The sequence below is a fragment of the Bombus affinis genome, chromosome 1 (genome assembly GCF_024516045.1).
Source record: "Bombus affinis isolate iyBomAffi1 chromosome 1, iyBomAffi1.2, whole genome shotgun sequence".
NCBI lineage: Eukaryota > Metazoa > Arthropoda > Insecta > Hymenoptera > Apidae > Bombus > Bombus affinis.
The window spans coordinates 375,796-394,820 of NC_066344.1; the positions used below are offsets into that span (position 1 = coordinate 375,796).

The window sequence follows — 19,025 nt, forward strand, 5'->3', positions numbered from 1 at the left end:
CGACTACTTTTACCGCTGGAAAGGAATTGTCCGTGGCGAATAAAGCGAATTCGCCTGCTGCAAATTTCGCCAAGCGATATCGACGATAGGCGCTCGTAAGATTCGAGATTGGAAGGATCGAGTCGCGCAGGCAGCCGCGAAGAAACGGGTCGAAGCTCGGAAAGAATGGCGACACGCGACAAGACGCTCGATCGCCGAGTCGACGAATCGAGACGCCGCTTTGTAGACGCGCTATCAGCGGGCCGATTCGCCCAACGACAACGTCCGGTCAGGCTAACCGTTCGTGCTAATTATCGCGTGGCTTGCATCGTCGGCAGAAGGAGAACGAACGCTCGCGAGAGACGGAGAAGGCGCGTGCGAATGGAGAGAGCAAACAGAAGCGGATAATTTATTCGGTAAGCCCGGCGCGCCGTTGGGTTAGAGCCGTTGGGTTAGCGCCGTTGGGTTAGCGCCGTGGGGTTAGCGCCGGCGGGTTAGCGTCGCGATAATAATGCTACGCGACATCGCGGAGATCGATTCTATCGCGTTTCTCTATTCAAACATTTACGATTTTATGATTGAATTTGGTCGTCCGCGAGGCAGCGGCGTTTCGTGCGTTTGCACGATCACGGCTCTAACGGTCGCCATTGCGAATACGTTACTCGAGGCCGTGGAATTAAATCGTCATCGATTGCGACGCAGAACGAGCGCGTTTCGTCCAACGAGAAGTAAAAATGCGAGATACGGAAAATGACAATTTCGATGAGAGACGTGGAAACTCGGTACGGAGCTCGGGCTGTTCGATTCGACGATCTATAAATTTTTCAAACTTTGAACGTTACGTCGCTATGTTCCCTTAACGGAACGTTCGTCCAACCGTATAGCGAGCAATACGTAGAATAAATAAAGCAATGGCGGTAGTTCTTTTCATTTACCGGTTTGCCGGAAACTTCTCGTAGAAGTTGCGCAACGATTTCGATCGATATCATCCACGGGCTTGAGCCGCGCGACGTTACCTCGTGGTACATTTTTTTCCCTTCTCCGTCGACTTGATATCCGTTGATTTCGGATAATCGCCGCCGCGTACGGGTTTTCTGGTGATTTAAACCGCGAATTTATATGTAAATTACTCGTTCAACGGGAATAAGTGTATCTGGCGTCTGCACACCGTCGCGATAGAGATCCAGTCGCGATGAAACGTATAAACGCTCGGGACGCGCTGCAATCTAATATTTCTAGTATAGTTCTGGTAGTGTTACAATTCCGTTTGCGACGATGCGATCGGTCGATGAATATGTCGCGTTAAAAAAACTGTTCGTCGAGTTTGTTGGTAAGTTTGAGCCGCGTGAAAGACGAACGAGGATTCGACGCAACGCGCGCGCAGAGCCGAACGTATTTCTTCGCGTTCCACGTTCAAAGCGCCAAAGGTAGTTGGAACGCGACGATTAATTATCGTCGATGCTCGATGCACTTGCTCGCGCTTTATCGCCTCGTCGAACGAGATGCTACTCGTTTGTTCGCGATCCAGCGTAAAGAACGCTTTATTTGTCTGGCTGGTTGCGATGTTGCCTCTTGCGAAGGCGAGCGTGTGTGTACGAGAGGAGAACTTACGAGTATCGATTTCTACGGAAATTAATTCTACCTGCGCAAACGTGGTAAATAGGATGGGAAGAAATTGCGGATGATCGAGACGCGTTCGGCCTGACCCAGACCCGCTTCTTTCTTACGAAATTGCCGACAGGAAAAGGCTCGGTTATGTACGAAACACTTACCGATGATTTACGCCGAACGATAACTGTCCCGTTTCGATCGAAACGTAATCCCGTGTGCTTCCGAATGGAAATCAGGGTACACCTTATGCCGGTACAGTCGCTGTAACAAACGATGGTAACGGCTTCTTTAAGATATGGCTATACGGATAACGAAGCACGATAGAGGGGCGAGGGAAAGAAGGGGGAAGACGGAAGGAAGAAAAGCAATCGGAATGAACGGTCGTGTGTAATTAAAGAGAACGTAGCCGCGGCGACCGCCGTTTCTTCTTTCCGTTTATTCGCTTTCAATCGGCTCTCCGATATTCGCTGATTCGCAAACATTTCGAAAAAAAGGATATTCGGCACTTGGAAACGACGCAGCATGCTAAAGGAATCCTACGATTAATAACGGCGTGCGCTGCTTGTCGTCGCTTTAAATTACCATTTACAGTCCCCGTATCCGGACGGTTCGAGGAGCGAGTGGAACCATCGGCGAAACGTCCGCGGAGACAAAAGAATTACGCTCGCTCCCCTATCCACGGATGCACCAATGCTATATCTTTGGTACGCAGCTCGGCTGCACTCGCTCCACTCACCGTCCGTTCTTTCATTCCCCGAGCTCTTTATGCTCGGCTGGCGATCGATCGTACCGCGTCGACGTCGCGCCGATTCCCTTCTTTCTCGGTAGAAGACGCGAGATTATTCGCCGCGTACCGCTGTCGTTCGTCCACGCGTGAAAATTCCCCGCCTCTCCTTTATCTTCCTTCGTTAGCAGCACGCGTTTCATTTTCCCGTCACAGTTGCTCCGTGATTCGTGAGCTCCCTTTTTCGCCCTTTGTCGTCATCGCGTTCGTCGACCAGCGAGTTCTGGCGCGAAACGGTTGGCGGATTGCGCTGCGATGAAAGGCGCCAGGCTCTTTTAAAATCAGGCTCTTTAAGAAGGAATCGCGCGGTCGTTGCGTTTACCAGGCAAAGAAAGATCGCGGAGATCGATACGCAATCGGAATACGTATATCGCGGCCCTTTGAAAAAATCCACCGTCGTGTTCGTCGATGAATCTTTTGGAAGAACCGGCCAACTTGCTACACGCGAGCAACCGAATAGCCGGAAATAAAATTCGGCCTCCGATTCGGATAAACCGCGTTTTTCGATGCTCGCGAAACTACCGGCCGTCGCGTCACCCGTAAAACAAGCTCGTTGACACGAATCAACGACACCGTGAATTCCACTTACCCTCTGCGTTATCCGTATTCGTTGGTGGTCGCGCAACTTGCCTCTCGTCGCGAGTATACGCTTGATAAATCGCAACTAGAAAACTCGCCAGGAATTTTCGTATTAAACGCGTCTCGCGGTAAACGCGATATTCGAGAACGATCGGTTTAATCGATGGAAGGCTGTACACGTAGTATTTGTTCGAGTTGTTCGATGGGTACTCGTGGATTTATCGACTGCGAAGCTTCGTTGTTCGCGTGAACGCCTCCGCAAGAAACAGGGACAGCCACGAGTAAAACCGGGCTAAACGAAAATATACCGTTTACTTTGGTCCTTTTTGTCTCGACTTTCGTCTAGCCTTCGACGAGGAACGCGTATCGCGGAATGCGAACGACGATTGTCGTTGATTCGTTGTCGTTTCGCCCATCTAATCGTCGCCGTCTACCGAACGAAAAATGAAATCCTTTGGTTATTTTATTCGTACCGCCTTTCGCTTCTCCGAATTACAAGGTACTCGTACGCGTAGAATGCAAACTAGTAGCCCGCCTTCGTATCTCTGAAACTACAGATGTTGTTTAACTTTATAAGTCTATCCGAGCCACCCGGTCCGTTCTAATGCTCTTATCTAGCATAATACCGTTCGCCGCCAGGAGAATTTATATTAGCTTGCGCTTCGTGCTCTCTGTACGTTTCGTCCGAAATAGCCCAGTTCCGAGTAGAGACCCGAACGAATAATTTAGCTGTGAAAGTTAGAAAAAAGAAATAGGCAATAAACCGAGATTCGAACGTTCGTCGAACGAGTCGTTTATTCCAACATCGCCACTCGTTTTAACTTGCTTTTGTCCACCGATATACGCTTTACGAGACCAAATAAATTTATTGCGTCGTCAACGACTGTTTTATACCGTAAAAACCTTGATTTATTTACTTAATTTAATTCAATTTTACCTTCATTTTACAGGATATCACCTCGATCCGCGTCTTTTCAGCATGTTTGCCGAAACGGAGACTTTCGAGGCATAACCTGTATCGAGTTTCCATTTGCGATTCGTTAGGCCGAAAGAAATACAGTTGCAAACATTCGGGAAGAAGCGACGTTACGAGTCTCGCTGCTTTCCTTGTTAAAGTCGGATGCGCTCGTTTTCGCCAGTGCGACATAACCGAGGAAGATGATGAAATTGGATATTTCCGATTTCAGGAAACAATTAGAGGGATCGTTAGCTTTTACGGACCAAAGAGGAAATAAGAATGGAAAGACGTAGGGAACGCTTTAACGTCGAGTTCCTCGAGAAAATAGATTCCTGTACGAGTGTACAGCGCCGCGAATGAAAATCGATTTACGAAAACACGATAGTCGTGTATCGTCGTACCGTGAGAAACGTTACATCCTCGAAGACAGAAGTAACCGGCAAAGGAACCGCGAAACCAATTGCCTAGGAACCTCGAGATCGCATCTTCGGGATATATCAGATTTCTTCGCGCATATATTCCGATACATCCATCTCTTTCTATCCCTATCTTCTCGACTACGCCGCTTTCATTTTTTCCCATTTTTTTTTTTTTTTTTTTTTTTTTATATTACTCCAGCCTGCCTCGTCGAATCGAATGGTTGTTCGCGTCACGAGAGAATTTACGCAAGTACTTTACAAAGTACGTGTGTACAAAGTGGTTCGTAGAGCGGCGAACGCTTAAACGCTGGAATATCCGATGCCAGACGAAACACGGGGACTGCTACTGTGGCGCGACCAGTGATTCCAGGTCGGACGAAAGACAGGTCAGAGACTACTGGCGACGGCGACACGCGGCCGGACCACGCGGCTACCGCGACTACTCGCTTTGGCTTTGACTCGGAACAGGCGACGCGCCAACGTCTCCGCTGATTATTTATTGTATTTCCGCGAGTGCCGAACGGGAGAAAGGCGGCGTAATTCGTTCGCAAATACGTTAAATTGCTCGTATTTAATAGATGTGTTTTCCATTGTTCGCCGTTGTCTGAAATCCGATACGAATAAAGTTAGCCGGACGGACGTCGATCTATTTTGGCAAAATAGAACAGACTGCGATTAACCGAGATGGCGGTTAGATTTTGATTAAAGCGGTTCGATTAGATTTCTAGAGGACTTTAGGAGGTCCTGTTTGGCGTCAAACGGCTGCGTCTGTACGAGCCGAGTCCACGGCACCCGACTGCCGTCGAGCACTTTCGAAATAATTACACGTCGTTCAAACATGCGCGACGATAGGAAACGCTGGAAATAGCGCGTTCCAATGTTTCGGACAAACGCGACGCGCGACGCTAACGAGATGATCGCGCGCAGTTCTAAACAACCGCGCGTACTCAAGGACCAGGGAAAGAGCTTAAGATCTACCTTTAGGCACTCCGCTCGCATCGCCGCGTACGTAACTTGTAAAATCGCTCGCGCCATCTCCTTCCAATTAAATCTCCTTCGAATTAAGCTTCTCTGTTCTTGTTTTGCTACTTGCAATTTCATTTCGCCTTACGCTTGTGTAATCGTACGCCTATCGCCGTACGCAGTTTGTCCCTCGATGGTAATAGCGATAATAACGGCAACGATAATAAAAACGGAGGAATAAAAACGTAGCAGAGAGAGACGCGGACGGACGATGACGACGCGGAAGGATAAAAAGAGAAACGCGACGGGAACAATGAACCGAGGACGAAGCGCGCGTTCTAATTTTAAGGTTTAATCTCGCCGGGTTGAAACACTCGATATTCTCGACGGTCGTACCTCTGGCAAACGGATAGAGATCCGTTAACGCAACGGGCTGCGCCTCATTTTCTATCCGTCTTACGAAACGTCGAAACTGCGAGCAACTTTGAACGACGGTTTTAACCGCGGCGGTATTGTCGCGCGGCATCGCTTTAAACGACTATCGCGAGATTAAACGATTAGAAAGTAGCATTCGTTGACGCGTTTTCAACTTGCGAGTTACTCGGCCGACGAACATCCCAACAGACTTGTACTTTGCGATTGCTCGTCACGATACCACGAGGATGCTTCGTAACGCAAACATATTCGTTAACTTCCAAGAAACTCGACTCGAGACGATCGTCTAAAGGGAAGAGGATCCGCCGGTTCGTTATCCATTTCCATACAGCTGTAAACTGTAACCGTAAAAATATTTTCACGAGGCGAAGCAACTGCCGAGTACCGCGAAGCAAACGACAAAGTGAGAAACAACGAGGTACGTATTCGCGTGGATCTTATTTTACACGGTAGCATCTGTTCCAGTCAGAACGATGGCAGTTAATTAACGATCGGCCGAGTAAAAACCGGATCGGTCGGAGTATTTCGACGAGACGACCGCAAAGCGAAACGCTGAAATATCCCACGAACGAAACTGCAGTGGAGAATTAACGACGGGGCTCGGCCGACTTCGGCGTTAACACGAGCCCCGAATGAAATACCGACCGGAATTTCCCCTTTTACCCGCCACCATCACCCACCACTCTTCGCTCTTTCCCATCGACGAGAATAAGCGCGCGTATATAAGCGTCCGACGTCTCCCCCTCGACTCAACGTATTATATAGGATCGGGTATCGCAAAATTTATCGTTTCGCGGAACATCCACTCTCGATAGAAACGCGAATGCATCGTCGAACTGGTTCCACGACGGTTTACGAGAAATCGTCGGCGACTTTGGCCATCGCGTTAGCACCGACAGTTTCCACGCTGTCAACGGACGTTCGATAAAAAAAAAAAGAGAGATTCCAAATGACCGCGTAACCGACCGAATCGAATTCGTCGTATCGTAATAATCGGACTCGAGTTCGGAGAGCGAGCTGCTGCGCAGGAAATAAGGCCAACGATACCTATCCATCGATGAAATAAGCTGTAACTGGAGAACAAGAGAATATCCAGCATACCGCGTAGGTTTATACGCACTTTTCTTCTTATTTCCGTCCGATTCGTCCTGTCTTTCGATTTGATTCCACGTCCGTTGATCTTCCAACGATTCGACTTACGATTCTAAAATTACCACCTCTAACGTTGGATCTAACGGGAATTCAACTTCTATCTTGCTATTTTTCTCTCGAAATGTGTCTAGCTTTGCTCGTTTAAGGGATTTTTGGGACGAGAATCGGCAAATAAAAAGCGTGGAACGTGACGCGACGAAAAATTCGTCGATGCGTTCGCAGCGAGCGCCGAAACGTATAAATTTCAGCGTGAGTTGGCGAAATTTTGTCACCGGCTGAAATTAATCGGTTGGAGTCGGTCACGCTACGATTGGAGTTAATCGCTTTTTTGTCCACAGGGGACACGGTACGCGTCCAGCGCAGGCTGTACGTTCTACGTACATGCGACGTTTCCTATCCTATTTCGACGCCTTCGCGATCTACATCTGTTGGAATTTCGGGTACACGCGCGCCCACGTCGACCGGCCGTCGGCGACGAAAATTCCTGAAATTTTTATTTGCCCGTTCTGTTTGCGAACAGAACGTGTTCTCATCGTTACAGGCAAATCGGATCGAATATTTGCGCGCGGCCGTGACGATCCAAATTAAATACGCCGCGAAATATCGTTGGATCCGTCGTAGCGCTCGTATTTCAGCCTCGTCTCGACGACCACCTACTACACCGAATCCGTCATCCGCCTGCATCGTTGCCCCTCGTGCTCGTTAAGCGTGACGATTACGCGAACAGCAGTGGAACGAGTCCGCCGCCGACAATTCGGCCAATCGTCCGAAAGATTCGATGCAACAGAATCGACGTGGCTACGCGCGTCTCGCCAGCCTTCGTACTTTCTTTCTTCCGGTTTTGATAATTCCAACGAAAGTAACGAAACCGAAAGTTTATACGCGCGTGCGTATCTCGGTGTTGTTATCGCTGGAATTCCTTCTTCCCGTGCGAGTTCAGATCCACAGTTACGTACTTGCGTTTCGAGCGACATTCTCATCCCCGTAGTAGCATTTTTCCCGCGAAAGTGAAACTTTCTCCGAGTTTCAATTTCATCGCGGTGACGTGTAATCCGTAAAGGCATCGCGCGAAGAAAGACCACGGTGAGAACGCTGTCGAGGAAGACGGTCGGAATCCAGGGAAACGTGCGTAGTAGTCGGATAGTCGATAGAAACGATTTCGAAGAGAGTGTCCGCTAGTGGATCACCAGCGGCAACGTTTAACCACAGTTAAGTCTACGGATAGTAGCGGAAGATGGTAGAGACTAAGGGATAGTTGGCGAAACGGAGCAATTTCGCGTTGCCGTAAGAACTCGAGGCGTAGGATTTAATTAGAGCCGTAGTTATCTACTCCGTAGATAAATATCGTAGTATATAGGTAGTAGTAAGGAGTAACGCTTCGTTGGAAATAGCACCTCGTCGAGGCAAAAGATACCCTTCTCGGTAGCTGGACGCTCGATTCGATTATTTTCTTATCTCGTCGTTGATCTTAATCTTAAGCGAATAAGTATGTATAAATGGTACACAGTCGGTTTAACGCATTCTTTCGGATATAAATAACGAAACGAAATCTAAATAGAAACTCGTCTAGCTGGCTGAATAACGCGCTAAGTGCTCTGCCTCAGATATCTCGTACATATTTTTGCGTATTTTTGGCGCGCCATATATTTTTGAAGTCGGAAATTTCCCAAAAATGTAGAAACATTTGAAATAAGTAATTACGCGGTCAGCGATTTTCGGATTGATTCGATCGAGATTGACGTTTCGCGTAAAAGATCGATCGACGCGCTTTAATTTAATATATCGGCAAAGCGATGTTAGGATCGGCGTAAATCCCAAGGTTCGACATAGCCACGCTTTCAATTTCCTAACGGCCGCGTCTACCGGGTAAACGCTATAAGAGGATGAATTTCATCCTCTTATCGGTCAGTTTGAGCTGATTACCGGCCAAACGGTATACATCGTAAAGTGCAGGGTAAAAGCTCACCGTCCCGAGCAAACGCAATATTTCTAGCGATTTATTAATCTCTCGCAACGTGCCCTACCATTGGCTAGTTCCCGCGACGTAGGCACCAAGCGTTTCACGAACGGAATTATCAACGGTCGCGTTAACACGGTGGACAGGTACGGAGGAAAGCTCGTCCGTGCGAAAATAAAAACGACCCTCCATCGTTTTTCTATATTTCGCGAGAAAACGAAAAGCGCAATTGCAGCGATTCGATGAGAACGGAGCGTAACGAAATCTAGACTCTTAAGAGCAACCGTAAGTAACTCGACTCGTATTCGCTTTACGAGGCGAACGTAGAGACACTGGCCAACAGATACGTTACGTACTTGGCCGATGTTTTCTCTAAAAGCAAATCCCCGCGTCTATTCTCGCGCCGCTTGTTTCGAAACAAGCGCCGCGTTAAACCCGCGAGAGGTTCGCCTGAGATCGACGGGTTAACCGAGAACAACAAACGAGAAAAGGGAAAAGTGAAAAAGGAAGAGGTAGGACGTGGGCTTTACTCGGCACGATTACCAGATTACTAAGCCGTCCTAATTGGCCAAATCTTCTTAGGACTCGCGAACCGCCGATAGCAGCTATTTCAATTTTCGGACGCGGCGTTGTCGAGTGCAGAGTGGAGAGAGAAAGCGCGCGATAACAGGATGAAACTCGGACGGCGTCGGTCAGTTCGAGCCGATGTAGCGAGCAAGCTATACACGGCGTAAATTGCAAATTAGCTTAAGCCGGTTTTGATAGGGTTTACGCTATAGGGTTTACGACTGGCTGGCTGGCTGGCTGGCTGGCTGGCTGGCTGGCTAGCTGGCTGGCTGGCTGGACCGGAGGGACACGAGCAACGCTTTCAAGAATCGTGTACAACGTGATTCGTACAGAGAAAGCGAGAAAGAGAGAAAGGGCAGGCGCGTGCGCGTGTCGGAGAAGTAGGCTAAGGGACAAAACAATGGAAACCGCTGTAACCGGAACGAGAATCGGCGGTGGCGCGCTATTAAACGCTCGAGCGATTCTTCGTTTCGCGATTGTACGCGCGGCACGAGTTCGTAAGCGGAAAGCTAAGAGACTGGCGTCTCTCGTCGTCGAGTTGGTCGTTCGCCGAGCGACAAATCGACGCAACGGGGCAATTCGTCTGCTTTGCCGTAGCCGCTAGTCAACCGTTTCCGATGTCGAGTAGAAGAGCAGGATACGAAAATTCCGCCTGCTAACGGACGAACGCTTTCTTGAATAACGTAAATTGGAAAAACGGCAGAATGGAACAGCCGATTGTTTTGATCGGCGACGTACGATTCAACGAGACGCGAACGGATCTGGTCGGCTCCTCTGACAATCCCTTTTCCTATAATACTATCCGCTTCGCGAAGCCACTGCTAGAAACTTTTACGTAATAGTCAAGTTCCTAAGTGGGTTAAGATATCGCGTAGCGCAAAGTCTGGAAAACCGCCAACTCTATAACGCAAGCGCGACGCCAAAGACGTCGTCGACTCCTATCAAACTATCTGTCGCCGCGTAACGTGCAACTTGGTTTTCCATGCGAAGCCAAAGGTAGAAAACGAGTTGCAATTATCGCGGTAACGCGGCTGGTATCTCTATAACGAAGCGGTTACGCGTGAAACGCAAGATGCTCGAGTTGCACAGAGCCGATGGCTCGTGAGCCGAAATCCAGCGAAAAACTTGGAAAATCCATCGCTCGAATATCGGCCGAAAAAAAGACAACGCGGGACGTGACGTTGGCAAAAAAACGAGGGGTAAAAAAGAGGGAAAAAAAGCGAGGGGAAAAAACGAGGAGAAACGAGCGGGAAAGCCGTGACGGGGCCAGAGGAAAGCAAATAAACCGAGCAAATTCGCGGCAATAAAATTCCGGGCAACGTTCTTCGATTCGGAAGGGGAAACGAACGACAATTTGGTGGTGGGACGCGTACGGCAGGGATGGTGAGCGCGCGGCGCTTTTATAGAGGCATCGAATTCGTGGCCCTCGATCGCCAATTGCTGTCGAATCGAGCCGCGATCCCCTCGAAACTGCAAGACCAGAGAAACGGACTAATTACGGGGCGCAAAGGCTCGTTCGAAATTGGCATTCTTTCGGACGGAACGGAGAGAAGCGAAAGCTTCGTGAACGTAAAGAGCGGGCCGGACAACGCTATAAACTATAAGCTTTGGATTAAACGGGACGCTCGCGATAGCCGTGCCATGGTCTCGCGCGTTCGTTGGAAAAATCTAAGTAGGATAGTAGAAGCGGTGGAGAAGCGGCGCGATACGAAACGAGGAGGAGATGGCTTATATCTCGGACACTGTCAGCGAACAGGTGCGGCTACCGAGATTCGCCGGAGCGGTGTATCGTGGGACGTGGTCGGGAATAATGGACGGAAAACGAACGCGCATCGAGTAACGCCGTGCGTAAAACAACGAAAACGGCGAAATGCCGTTTTGTCTTTTACCAGGAATGAAGCTGCGCGCCCCGCTTTGCCTCGCTTTGCCTCGCTTTGTCTCGCTTTGCCTCGCTTTATCTCGCGTCGATCGAATCGTTGTTTAAAATATCTCCGATAACGGTGACTAGCGAAACATCGAACGTACAACGTTACAACGCTCGCCGTAGCCAGAGTGAAAGAGGCGAGCGTTGGGTCAGCCACTGTTCCCTAAAGAGTCGAGTGGCGCCTATAGGCGTCTCAACTTGCGCGTATCGATCGATACGCGACGTTCGAAAACACCGATGAATGTTCGTGCCTGGAAATTTGATCGATTCGCGAGGTAGATGGTACGCGGATACCGTGTATCTTAACGCGGAAACGCTCGAGCAACGTGCGAATATCCGGGCGTTCGTCGTTAACGATGTATCGTGAAAGGAGGAGAAACGAGGGTGCCAGGAAACGAGCAGAATCGCTCGAGCTATCAGGCGGGAATCCGGCGGCGGACGCCGGGCGTCGCGTCGCTCCATTCCCTGGCCGATGCCACACGGCCTAGTATGCCGGCACACAAATCTTCCGGGGAACCAACTATTTAAAGGGATCGGTTCGTTGCCGGGGTCACCGGTGCGCCTCGTAAATCCTGCGTCGCTCGAGATAGCCGGGGCCAGCCGAACCAGCCAAACGGGATGGAAAAGAACCTCTTATTTGCCATAAACACCGATAAAATTAATCTTCTCGCGGATAGATCGTATTCGAAAGGAATACTAATTGAAGTGGCGTTAGACGAAACGCCGATAGCTTGACAGGGGGGAACAAGCCTGTTAACGAAGCCGGAATTTTACAACTGGCCACCGTACGGCGACGCTTTTTCTCGACGAACCGTGTATCGGTGCGTGCACTCGGGATCACGTATCGTCCATACGAACTTGTCCGATATTTCGTGGATAAATTCGAAAAATTTCATTTCAAACCGCTAACGAAATGGCGTTTTTTCTATAAAGGATCGCACGCTGTAGCTTTTGTAGACTCTGCCGTAACACAGTTTCATCGAAGATATCTTCATCTTTCTTCTTCCTTTTCTTTCTTTTTCTCACCCGCCTTCTTTTTCCCGTCAAGCTACCGTTCGTTGGAAATTCAACGACCCCGTCGTCCTGTTAAATCCTCGAAATCGAATCGAAACTTTTGTCACCGTTATCTAAAGTAAGTACGCGCCACGGATAATTATAGCCAACCGAGTATCGAGCGCTGTCGTCTGGTAAATTCGTAAACAACTTGTTGGGTGGAGCGAGCGAAAAGAAAAAGCCGAGGTTACGAAGCCGAGTCGCCGTTACTCGCGTCGGAGGACCGTTATTTACGGTAAACAGGATTAGAGGTAGATAATCTGCCGTCCAAGTCGAATACGTCGACGACTATCACCTTATAATATAAATAAGATAAAATTCCAAGTTTTATTCGATATCGTATATAAAATTGCGAGTTGGCCGTTGATCTCGAGCGAGCAAAGAAGAGAACGACGAGTCGGGTTGCTTTGCAGGCGGTGTAAAAGAAGTTTTTTACGCCGAAAATGATGAAAAATTGAAAGGAGAACGGCAGGGATAAATACGGTGCGTTTTCGAAGACGCGCGAAGGAATTTGTGGAATAGAGAAGGAAAGCGTGTACGAGGAATTGGAAACGCACTGCAGAGTCCTCTATCTCTCGGAAGTAACGAGTGGCACGATCGATCTCCGAAATGGTAAACCTACGGGCGATTTAACACACGCGCCAACCATCGAAGTATTTATCGTTTGTTTCGAAGGTTAGGACGCGCTCTCGGATCTCCATACGCTTTCCGAATGGCCATCCGTCTTTAGCGCTTCGCGATCGATTAATTTTCCATTGGATCTTTCGACTCGTTGTCGGTCGATCGAGCCCGTTTCCGAAACGTTCGATCAATCAGGACGATGTTATATACCGTCGAGTGGAGCGAGAACGTTGGACCGAGATCGATAGGATCGGGAGAGGAACGGCGGACGAATGGAGAAATCGAGGAAAATGGACGTCGATTCGAAGAACGAACATACGTCTTACGCATTCGCGGAATTCGAAATGAGCCTGAGCCGACACATTTTTCTCCCTTATCGGCCGATAAGCGGTCACGGGAGTTCCGGCTATCGAAAGTCCCATGGGTAATTCGGCTTTCGACCAAGTTCGATCGCCGACGTTTTAATTCCATCTGACCACCTCTCGATCCCGGTTCCGTTCCGCGGAGGAAGGGAGACGCGCGACGTTTCAGTCGCTTTACGATCCCGCTTATTCCCCTGGCGCTCGTTTAATCGCTGCTTCTTTTCCGCGATGCGGCCGAACGTCGTTCCATCCGCAACCATATCGGACTCGTGTCTCGCACAAGGTGCGCTAATATCTCTCTGGCTGGAAATTTTTCCCGGTACGGCTGCTGCTACTATTTTTTTACGGTAAAGCTGCCGTTATCGTTTTTTACTTGTATCTTTTCGAGAGTTTTCCAGCGGCACTGTACTCGTACGATGCGTTCGAGCGGAAACTAATCGTACCTACCAACCGGACCCCGGCCATGTTTGTTGCGTTGTAAAATCTCGATTATCCGACCTTTTTCAGGCGCGGAAAAATTAATCGAGGGGAACGAACAGCTACCTTTTATCTCCGAACCCCGACACTTTTCTCCGTGATACCTGCTCTATTCGCTTATCTCGTACCGCGCGTTCTATTAGCCGGTGAAATTTCCACCAGCCGTGCTCGCTCTTACGGAGAGGAACTTTTGAAATACTTTTGAAGTTTGCGTTTCGCGCGTTCTGCTATCGCGCGACGCTTTCCTTCTTCGTTGAATGCGTCGAACGGCGACGAAAGCGACGGCGGACAGGCTACGAACGAATTCAAGTCCGGCGAAAGATTCGTCGACAACTATTCCAATTACGCGAAATAATCGCGCTGCTGTCGCACGATCGTAGCCGAGTTCGCGAAAACTGTACGGTTCGCGCGAGCGAGCTGACGTTTTCGTCGACTTGAAATATCGCCGTGCCAGATGGAAACTCTGTCTCGCGGACCGATAAGGCGGGGCGTTCCGTTGCCGCTAGGATCCGCTGAAATATCGCCGGAAGCTCGTCTTCGACCGGAAGCGATTTCTTCCACCGTAAGAACTCAAACTTTGCATTTTCCGCGAACCTCTGTAATTCCACCTAATGACCGCGACGCAACTGCTGCACGCGCAAACGATGCAAGCTTCGAGAGATCTTTCTTATCCCCGTGAATGTCGTAATTCGTGTTTTTCGAACGATTTGGTTTTCCTTAAGCCACGTTCGAGTTCCATTCTGCCAGGAAGATTGGTATTAACGAGACCGAAGTTGGTCGAATCTACGAGGAAACGAATACCGTATCTTTCCGTGTCGTCGCCGTCCACGTCCTTGCTCTGCACCATTCTGCCACCATTCTACGGCCTGCGTTGCTCGATAAGATTAATTACTCTATTACGGAACTTTGCAACGTGCGAAACCGAAACATCGATCTTGCTAACGAAAAACCAGCGACAATTAATTCAACTGTGAGAACAAAGCCGCCAAGTCTAACGAACTTGTTTCGAAACAATGGAACTCGAACGTCGACGAAAGACGACATTAGTCGCTAAACTACGCATGCGTTATCAATTAGGAATGCAGTTTCGAAGGAAACGCGACGGTACGTGATCGAACAGCACGTGTGTGTGTGTGTGTGTGTGTGAGACAGACAGACAGACAGAGGAAAAAGCGGAGGCAAAGGATGCGACGAAAGAGCAAAGTAGACACCCGGGGGAATACATCAGCGATCAATCTCGACAAAGTCGAGAACCACCGGGAACGAGAAAAAAGGATTCTTTAATACTTCGAACACGATCTTTCGTGTCCAAAGTAAATTCCGATAAATTCGAAAAAAGGTCTATCGTTATGCAACAACGACGGCGTATCTTCGATGTACGTTCCCTTTGCCGAGTATAGCGTAAAATACGTATTTCGTAAAATATGTATTTTGTAAAATTTGGAAAATTCAGCTGCATAGAAAGTTGCCTCCTGCTCGATTTTGGCGTCTATTGGCGAGTCTCGACTGGCTCGATCGCTCGCTGCCTGATTAAAACGCAACACCATCGAAGATGCGGCGTTGCGGATGAAAGGAAACGGCGATCGTACGATATTCGAGGAATCGAGTCAGACCGCGTAATCCATTAGCACGCCTTAGGAAACCGCCATCGGACAACACGACTGGATCGCCGCCAAACCGTCTAAATCGGTCCAAAAATCTCGAACGACGACGCTTTCTGACGAACTCGTTTTCTAGGCCTCCGTGCGGTGCGATTTTCACGGTAGGGTCGACGCGAGTAGGAGCGAGTCTGCCAAAAAATCTGCTACGTACTCGGAGCGGAGGAAAAATTATCTTCTCGCGGAACGAGCTCGTTTATCTCGGAAACCATGTTTCTTCCGACGTGACGGCAGTCGCGATCTCGGATCATTGTTCTTCGCTTTAGAGACCGCCTTTATCCACCGCGATAAAATTCAATCGGAAACCTATTGCCATACGGGAGGAACCGTTGCCAAGCAAGCCACGAAACGATTTTGATTTTCCCATCGTGGAAATACAGTTCGATGCTAAGGCGAAGTTCTCGAGGATTCGAGATGTTAACGTATCGAATCGACGTATTTCTTCTCCTACGTGTATCGATGTGTCGTTACACCTGGCGAAATTGTTAACTTTTGATCTTTACGATACTCTGTATCTCTGGATACGGACGAAAGGGGAAAATAACTGGCTCGTAGAAAGTACGCGCGTCTGCATAACCGCGAAACAGACAGAAGATTGCTGTTCGATGGCTCGTAAAAAAAGAGAAGGATCATCGAAAACAATGTCAGCTGTTCGAACTGTACGATAAACGGTTGTGTCGGGTAACCCGTGAAACGCGTTCATCCTGTTGCAATCGTCGTACAAGCTGCTCCGGCAGATTATCGTTTCAACCATGCAGCCGCGTTAAACTGTTCCGTATAACGAATCGATGCGCTAGCCTTCGCTATATAACGAGCTGTTAAATCAAAGCATCCAGCAGCGAACAGTGTCTACGTGTAGGTGGCCGCTAACACACATCGCTAATTTCGCTCTGCGAGACCGAACCTCTGCAACGCGTAAATTTGGACTTTTCGGCAACGTCCATACGTCGCGTCGATGCACCGTTTCGTGTCCGATCGATTTGATCCGACCGCGAGTCACCGTCCCAGCGACGAAACGGCTCGTTTGGTCCCGTTTCATCCATCGAGACTGGAATAAAAAGCTGGAATATATGGATGCCTTGAGAGCGGATACGTCGAAGCGGGAAAGAAAGGGATTAGGTTTTTCGAGGCAACTCGATTTAATTGGATACGATACGCGTTGCACGGTGGATGGTGACGAACGCGAGTACTGCCTATCGTCAAGCATATCCGATTGCCAAAGGATCGGCCGCTGGCTGGAATTTTGATACGCCTGGAAACGAAAATCGCGCTGGCTCGAACGTCCTTGCGATACGCCGTACGTATACGTTGTACCTGTTTAGAAGGTCAGAGGTGAAGAATTTGTGGCGAAACGTACGCTATACCAAGATTACGTTACAAAATGCGAGTTTCTGCAACGTGTTTGACTAAACTTTGAGGACGTGCTAAGATGCGGGGACGGAAACGCGGTTCTAATCGTACTCGAAGAATCCCAAGCATCCGTCGACGTCGCGTCTTTTGCCAAATTGCGTCCATGTTAATATATCGTGGCATTTCACGCGGCAACTATGATACATAAATCCCGAAACCCGTATCTCCTATCCGGTGAAAGGTCAACGGTGAAACGCGACTACCATTTGCGAGGATAGAGAGTACGCGGTACCGGCGGATGTCAAAGGAAGAGAAAACGAACGGCTACAAAGCATCGAATCAACAGCAGCGTTAATCAGCGTAAAGCATCCGAATATGAGAGCGTTGCCATCGAATTGCAATTTCCAATCCCATCCAGCGATGCTGAACCGGTCGTCATCCCCGATAATCCGGTTTTCGGTCTAGCTGGAATACGCGTTTCGCCCTTTCGTCGACTCTCGCGCGCAAAAACTAACCCTCGAGCAGCATCAGCGACAAAACGACGTAGATATTTCCGGGTTAATGAAAAGCGGATTCTCGCCGAGCCGATTCTCACGAGCGATGGTGAACGCCAGCCGAATCGTCCAGCCGTCGCTTGCTACGTCTACCGCGTAACATCCGGCTAATATCGACGAACAAACGCATTTATTCGTCTACTATCTCGGATCCACTGTACCTTACGGATTAATCTCGTACCTGCGCTTCTAAAGTGCCATTGATCCCGTTTAACCTTAGCTTCGAACCTTGGAACGATCTTTAGTTTGTTCGCGAGCGACTTGCACGCGAAACCGTGACGAACTCTTACGATTCTCTGTCATTGTGCTTTCTCTTTCTCTTGTGAAATTTGTCGCCCAGATATGATAACCGCGCGAAACGGCGAGTCAAAAGTATCGCGTCGTACAGCGTCAAGTTTTCACGATAAATTCAGCATTCGGGCTCGGCCCTCTCGCTTTCGTACGGACAAACGCAACGCGATGAAATTTCATTCGTAGCATAGCGGTTTCGCCAGGACGGCAGAGCAAACACCGTGGCAAGCGCTGGCCATGCACACCGCGCCGTTTATTTAACAGCTCTAATTGTCCAGACTCGTTATCCCTGCAATTAGATCAAGGGAAATTTTAATCTGCAGTCTCTGTACCGTTCTCCCGCTTCTCTTTCCGCCTTTCCTTGCCGAGTATTAAATAAAACTTGCTTCGAAGAAAAGATCTCACGGATAACGGAAAATTAATCGGTCTGGGTCTGTGGAGATTTCGCGAGCATCGTTTTTTCTCTTGCCAGAAAATTCATTGCCGCCTCGTAGCAGCGTTTTAAAGAACGATACGTGAAGCGTTTAACTCGAGATGGGCTTGTTTGCAAGAAAATGATCGTCTCTGTTGCGCGATTTAACGTTTAACGTTTAACGTTTAACGTTAAGCGCGAAATGGTGCAACGATACCGGTGGCAAGTAGAAAAGTTCATGGAACGATCTAGCGAGAAATTGGAAATCTCGTACTCTGCAGACAGCCGTCGTCCCGTTCAAACCGACAAAACGTATCTCGCGATAAAAAGAGTCTGAGTGGCATCGGAGCGGCCTACGATCACGCGTAATAATCGATATCGTCCGCAGAAGCGGAAGGACAAAGCCGCAGCGACAGCAAATGGCAAAGGCGAAATTCGGGAAACCACCGGAGTCGGCAAACGCGAGTCGACGAGTCGCGACGTTGCGCGCGATAGTTTCGTCCTAACTCGCCTTATCCCGGCTCTACGTTCGCGACAAATCGATTTCGTTGTTTATCCAGCGGTATAGTTTAGTTTCGTCCAGCTAGCAGGATTTTGACAAAAATAAACAATAGCTGCGACCGAGTTCTCGTCCAAGTCGAAAACGAAGGTATTCAAAGACAACGAAAGCTTGCGAATCTTTGAAAACTTCCGATAAAAATTGCGATAAATTTCCTCGCGAGTAGCGCAATTTGCCTATGATTTAAAACGCTCGGAGCGATCGAATTTCCATCGTTGCCGCTCCTCCGTCCACATATTTCTTCCGCCTCTTTTGTAGCGTGCCTGAGTTAACGCAACGCGGATAAATGCTTTACGGGATGTTCCATCGCATTAAAATTCGGAAGAAAAATAGCGCGCGACGCACGGTTCGCGCGATTAA

At 48.9% G+C, this 19,025-nt stretch overlaps 2 protein-coding genes across 8 annotated transcripts in view; both read right to left on the minus strand.

The window, feature by feature from the left end:
• The window catches only part of LOC126918724 (leucine-rich repeat-containing protein 24-like), a 142,110-nt gene that overhangs the window by 97,308 nt on the left and 25,777 nt on the right, over positions 1 to 19,025 (minus strand). For 4 of the 7 annotated variants that reach the window (XM_050727003.1, XM_050727023.1, XM_050726992.1 and 1 more), the window contains exon 3: positions 1,752 to 1,851. The exons of the other annotated variants lie outside the window; for them this stretch is intronic. The gene's annotated coding sequence lies outside the window, so the exon portion shown is untranslated. The remainder of the gene's footprint in view (positions 1 to 1,751; positions 1,852 to 19,025) is intronic. 7 annotated transcript variants of the gene reach the window in all.
• LOC126918905 (ejaculatory bulb-specific protein 3) overlaps positions 1 to 19,025 on the minus strand; it is a 142,806-nt gene that overhangs the window by 76,533 nt on the left and 47,248 nt on the right. The gene's annotated exons all lie outside the window — the stretch shown is intronic.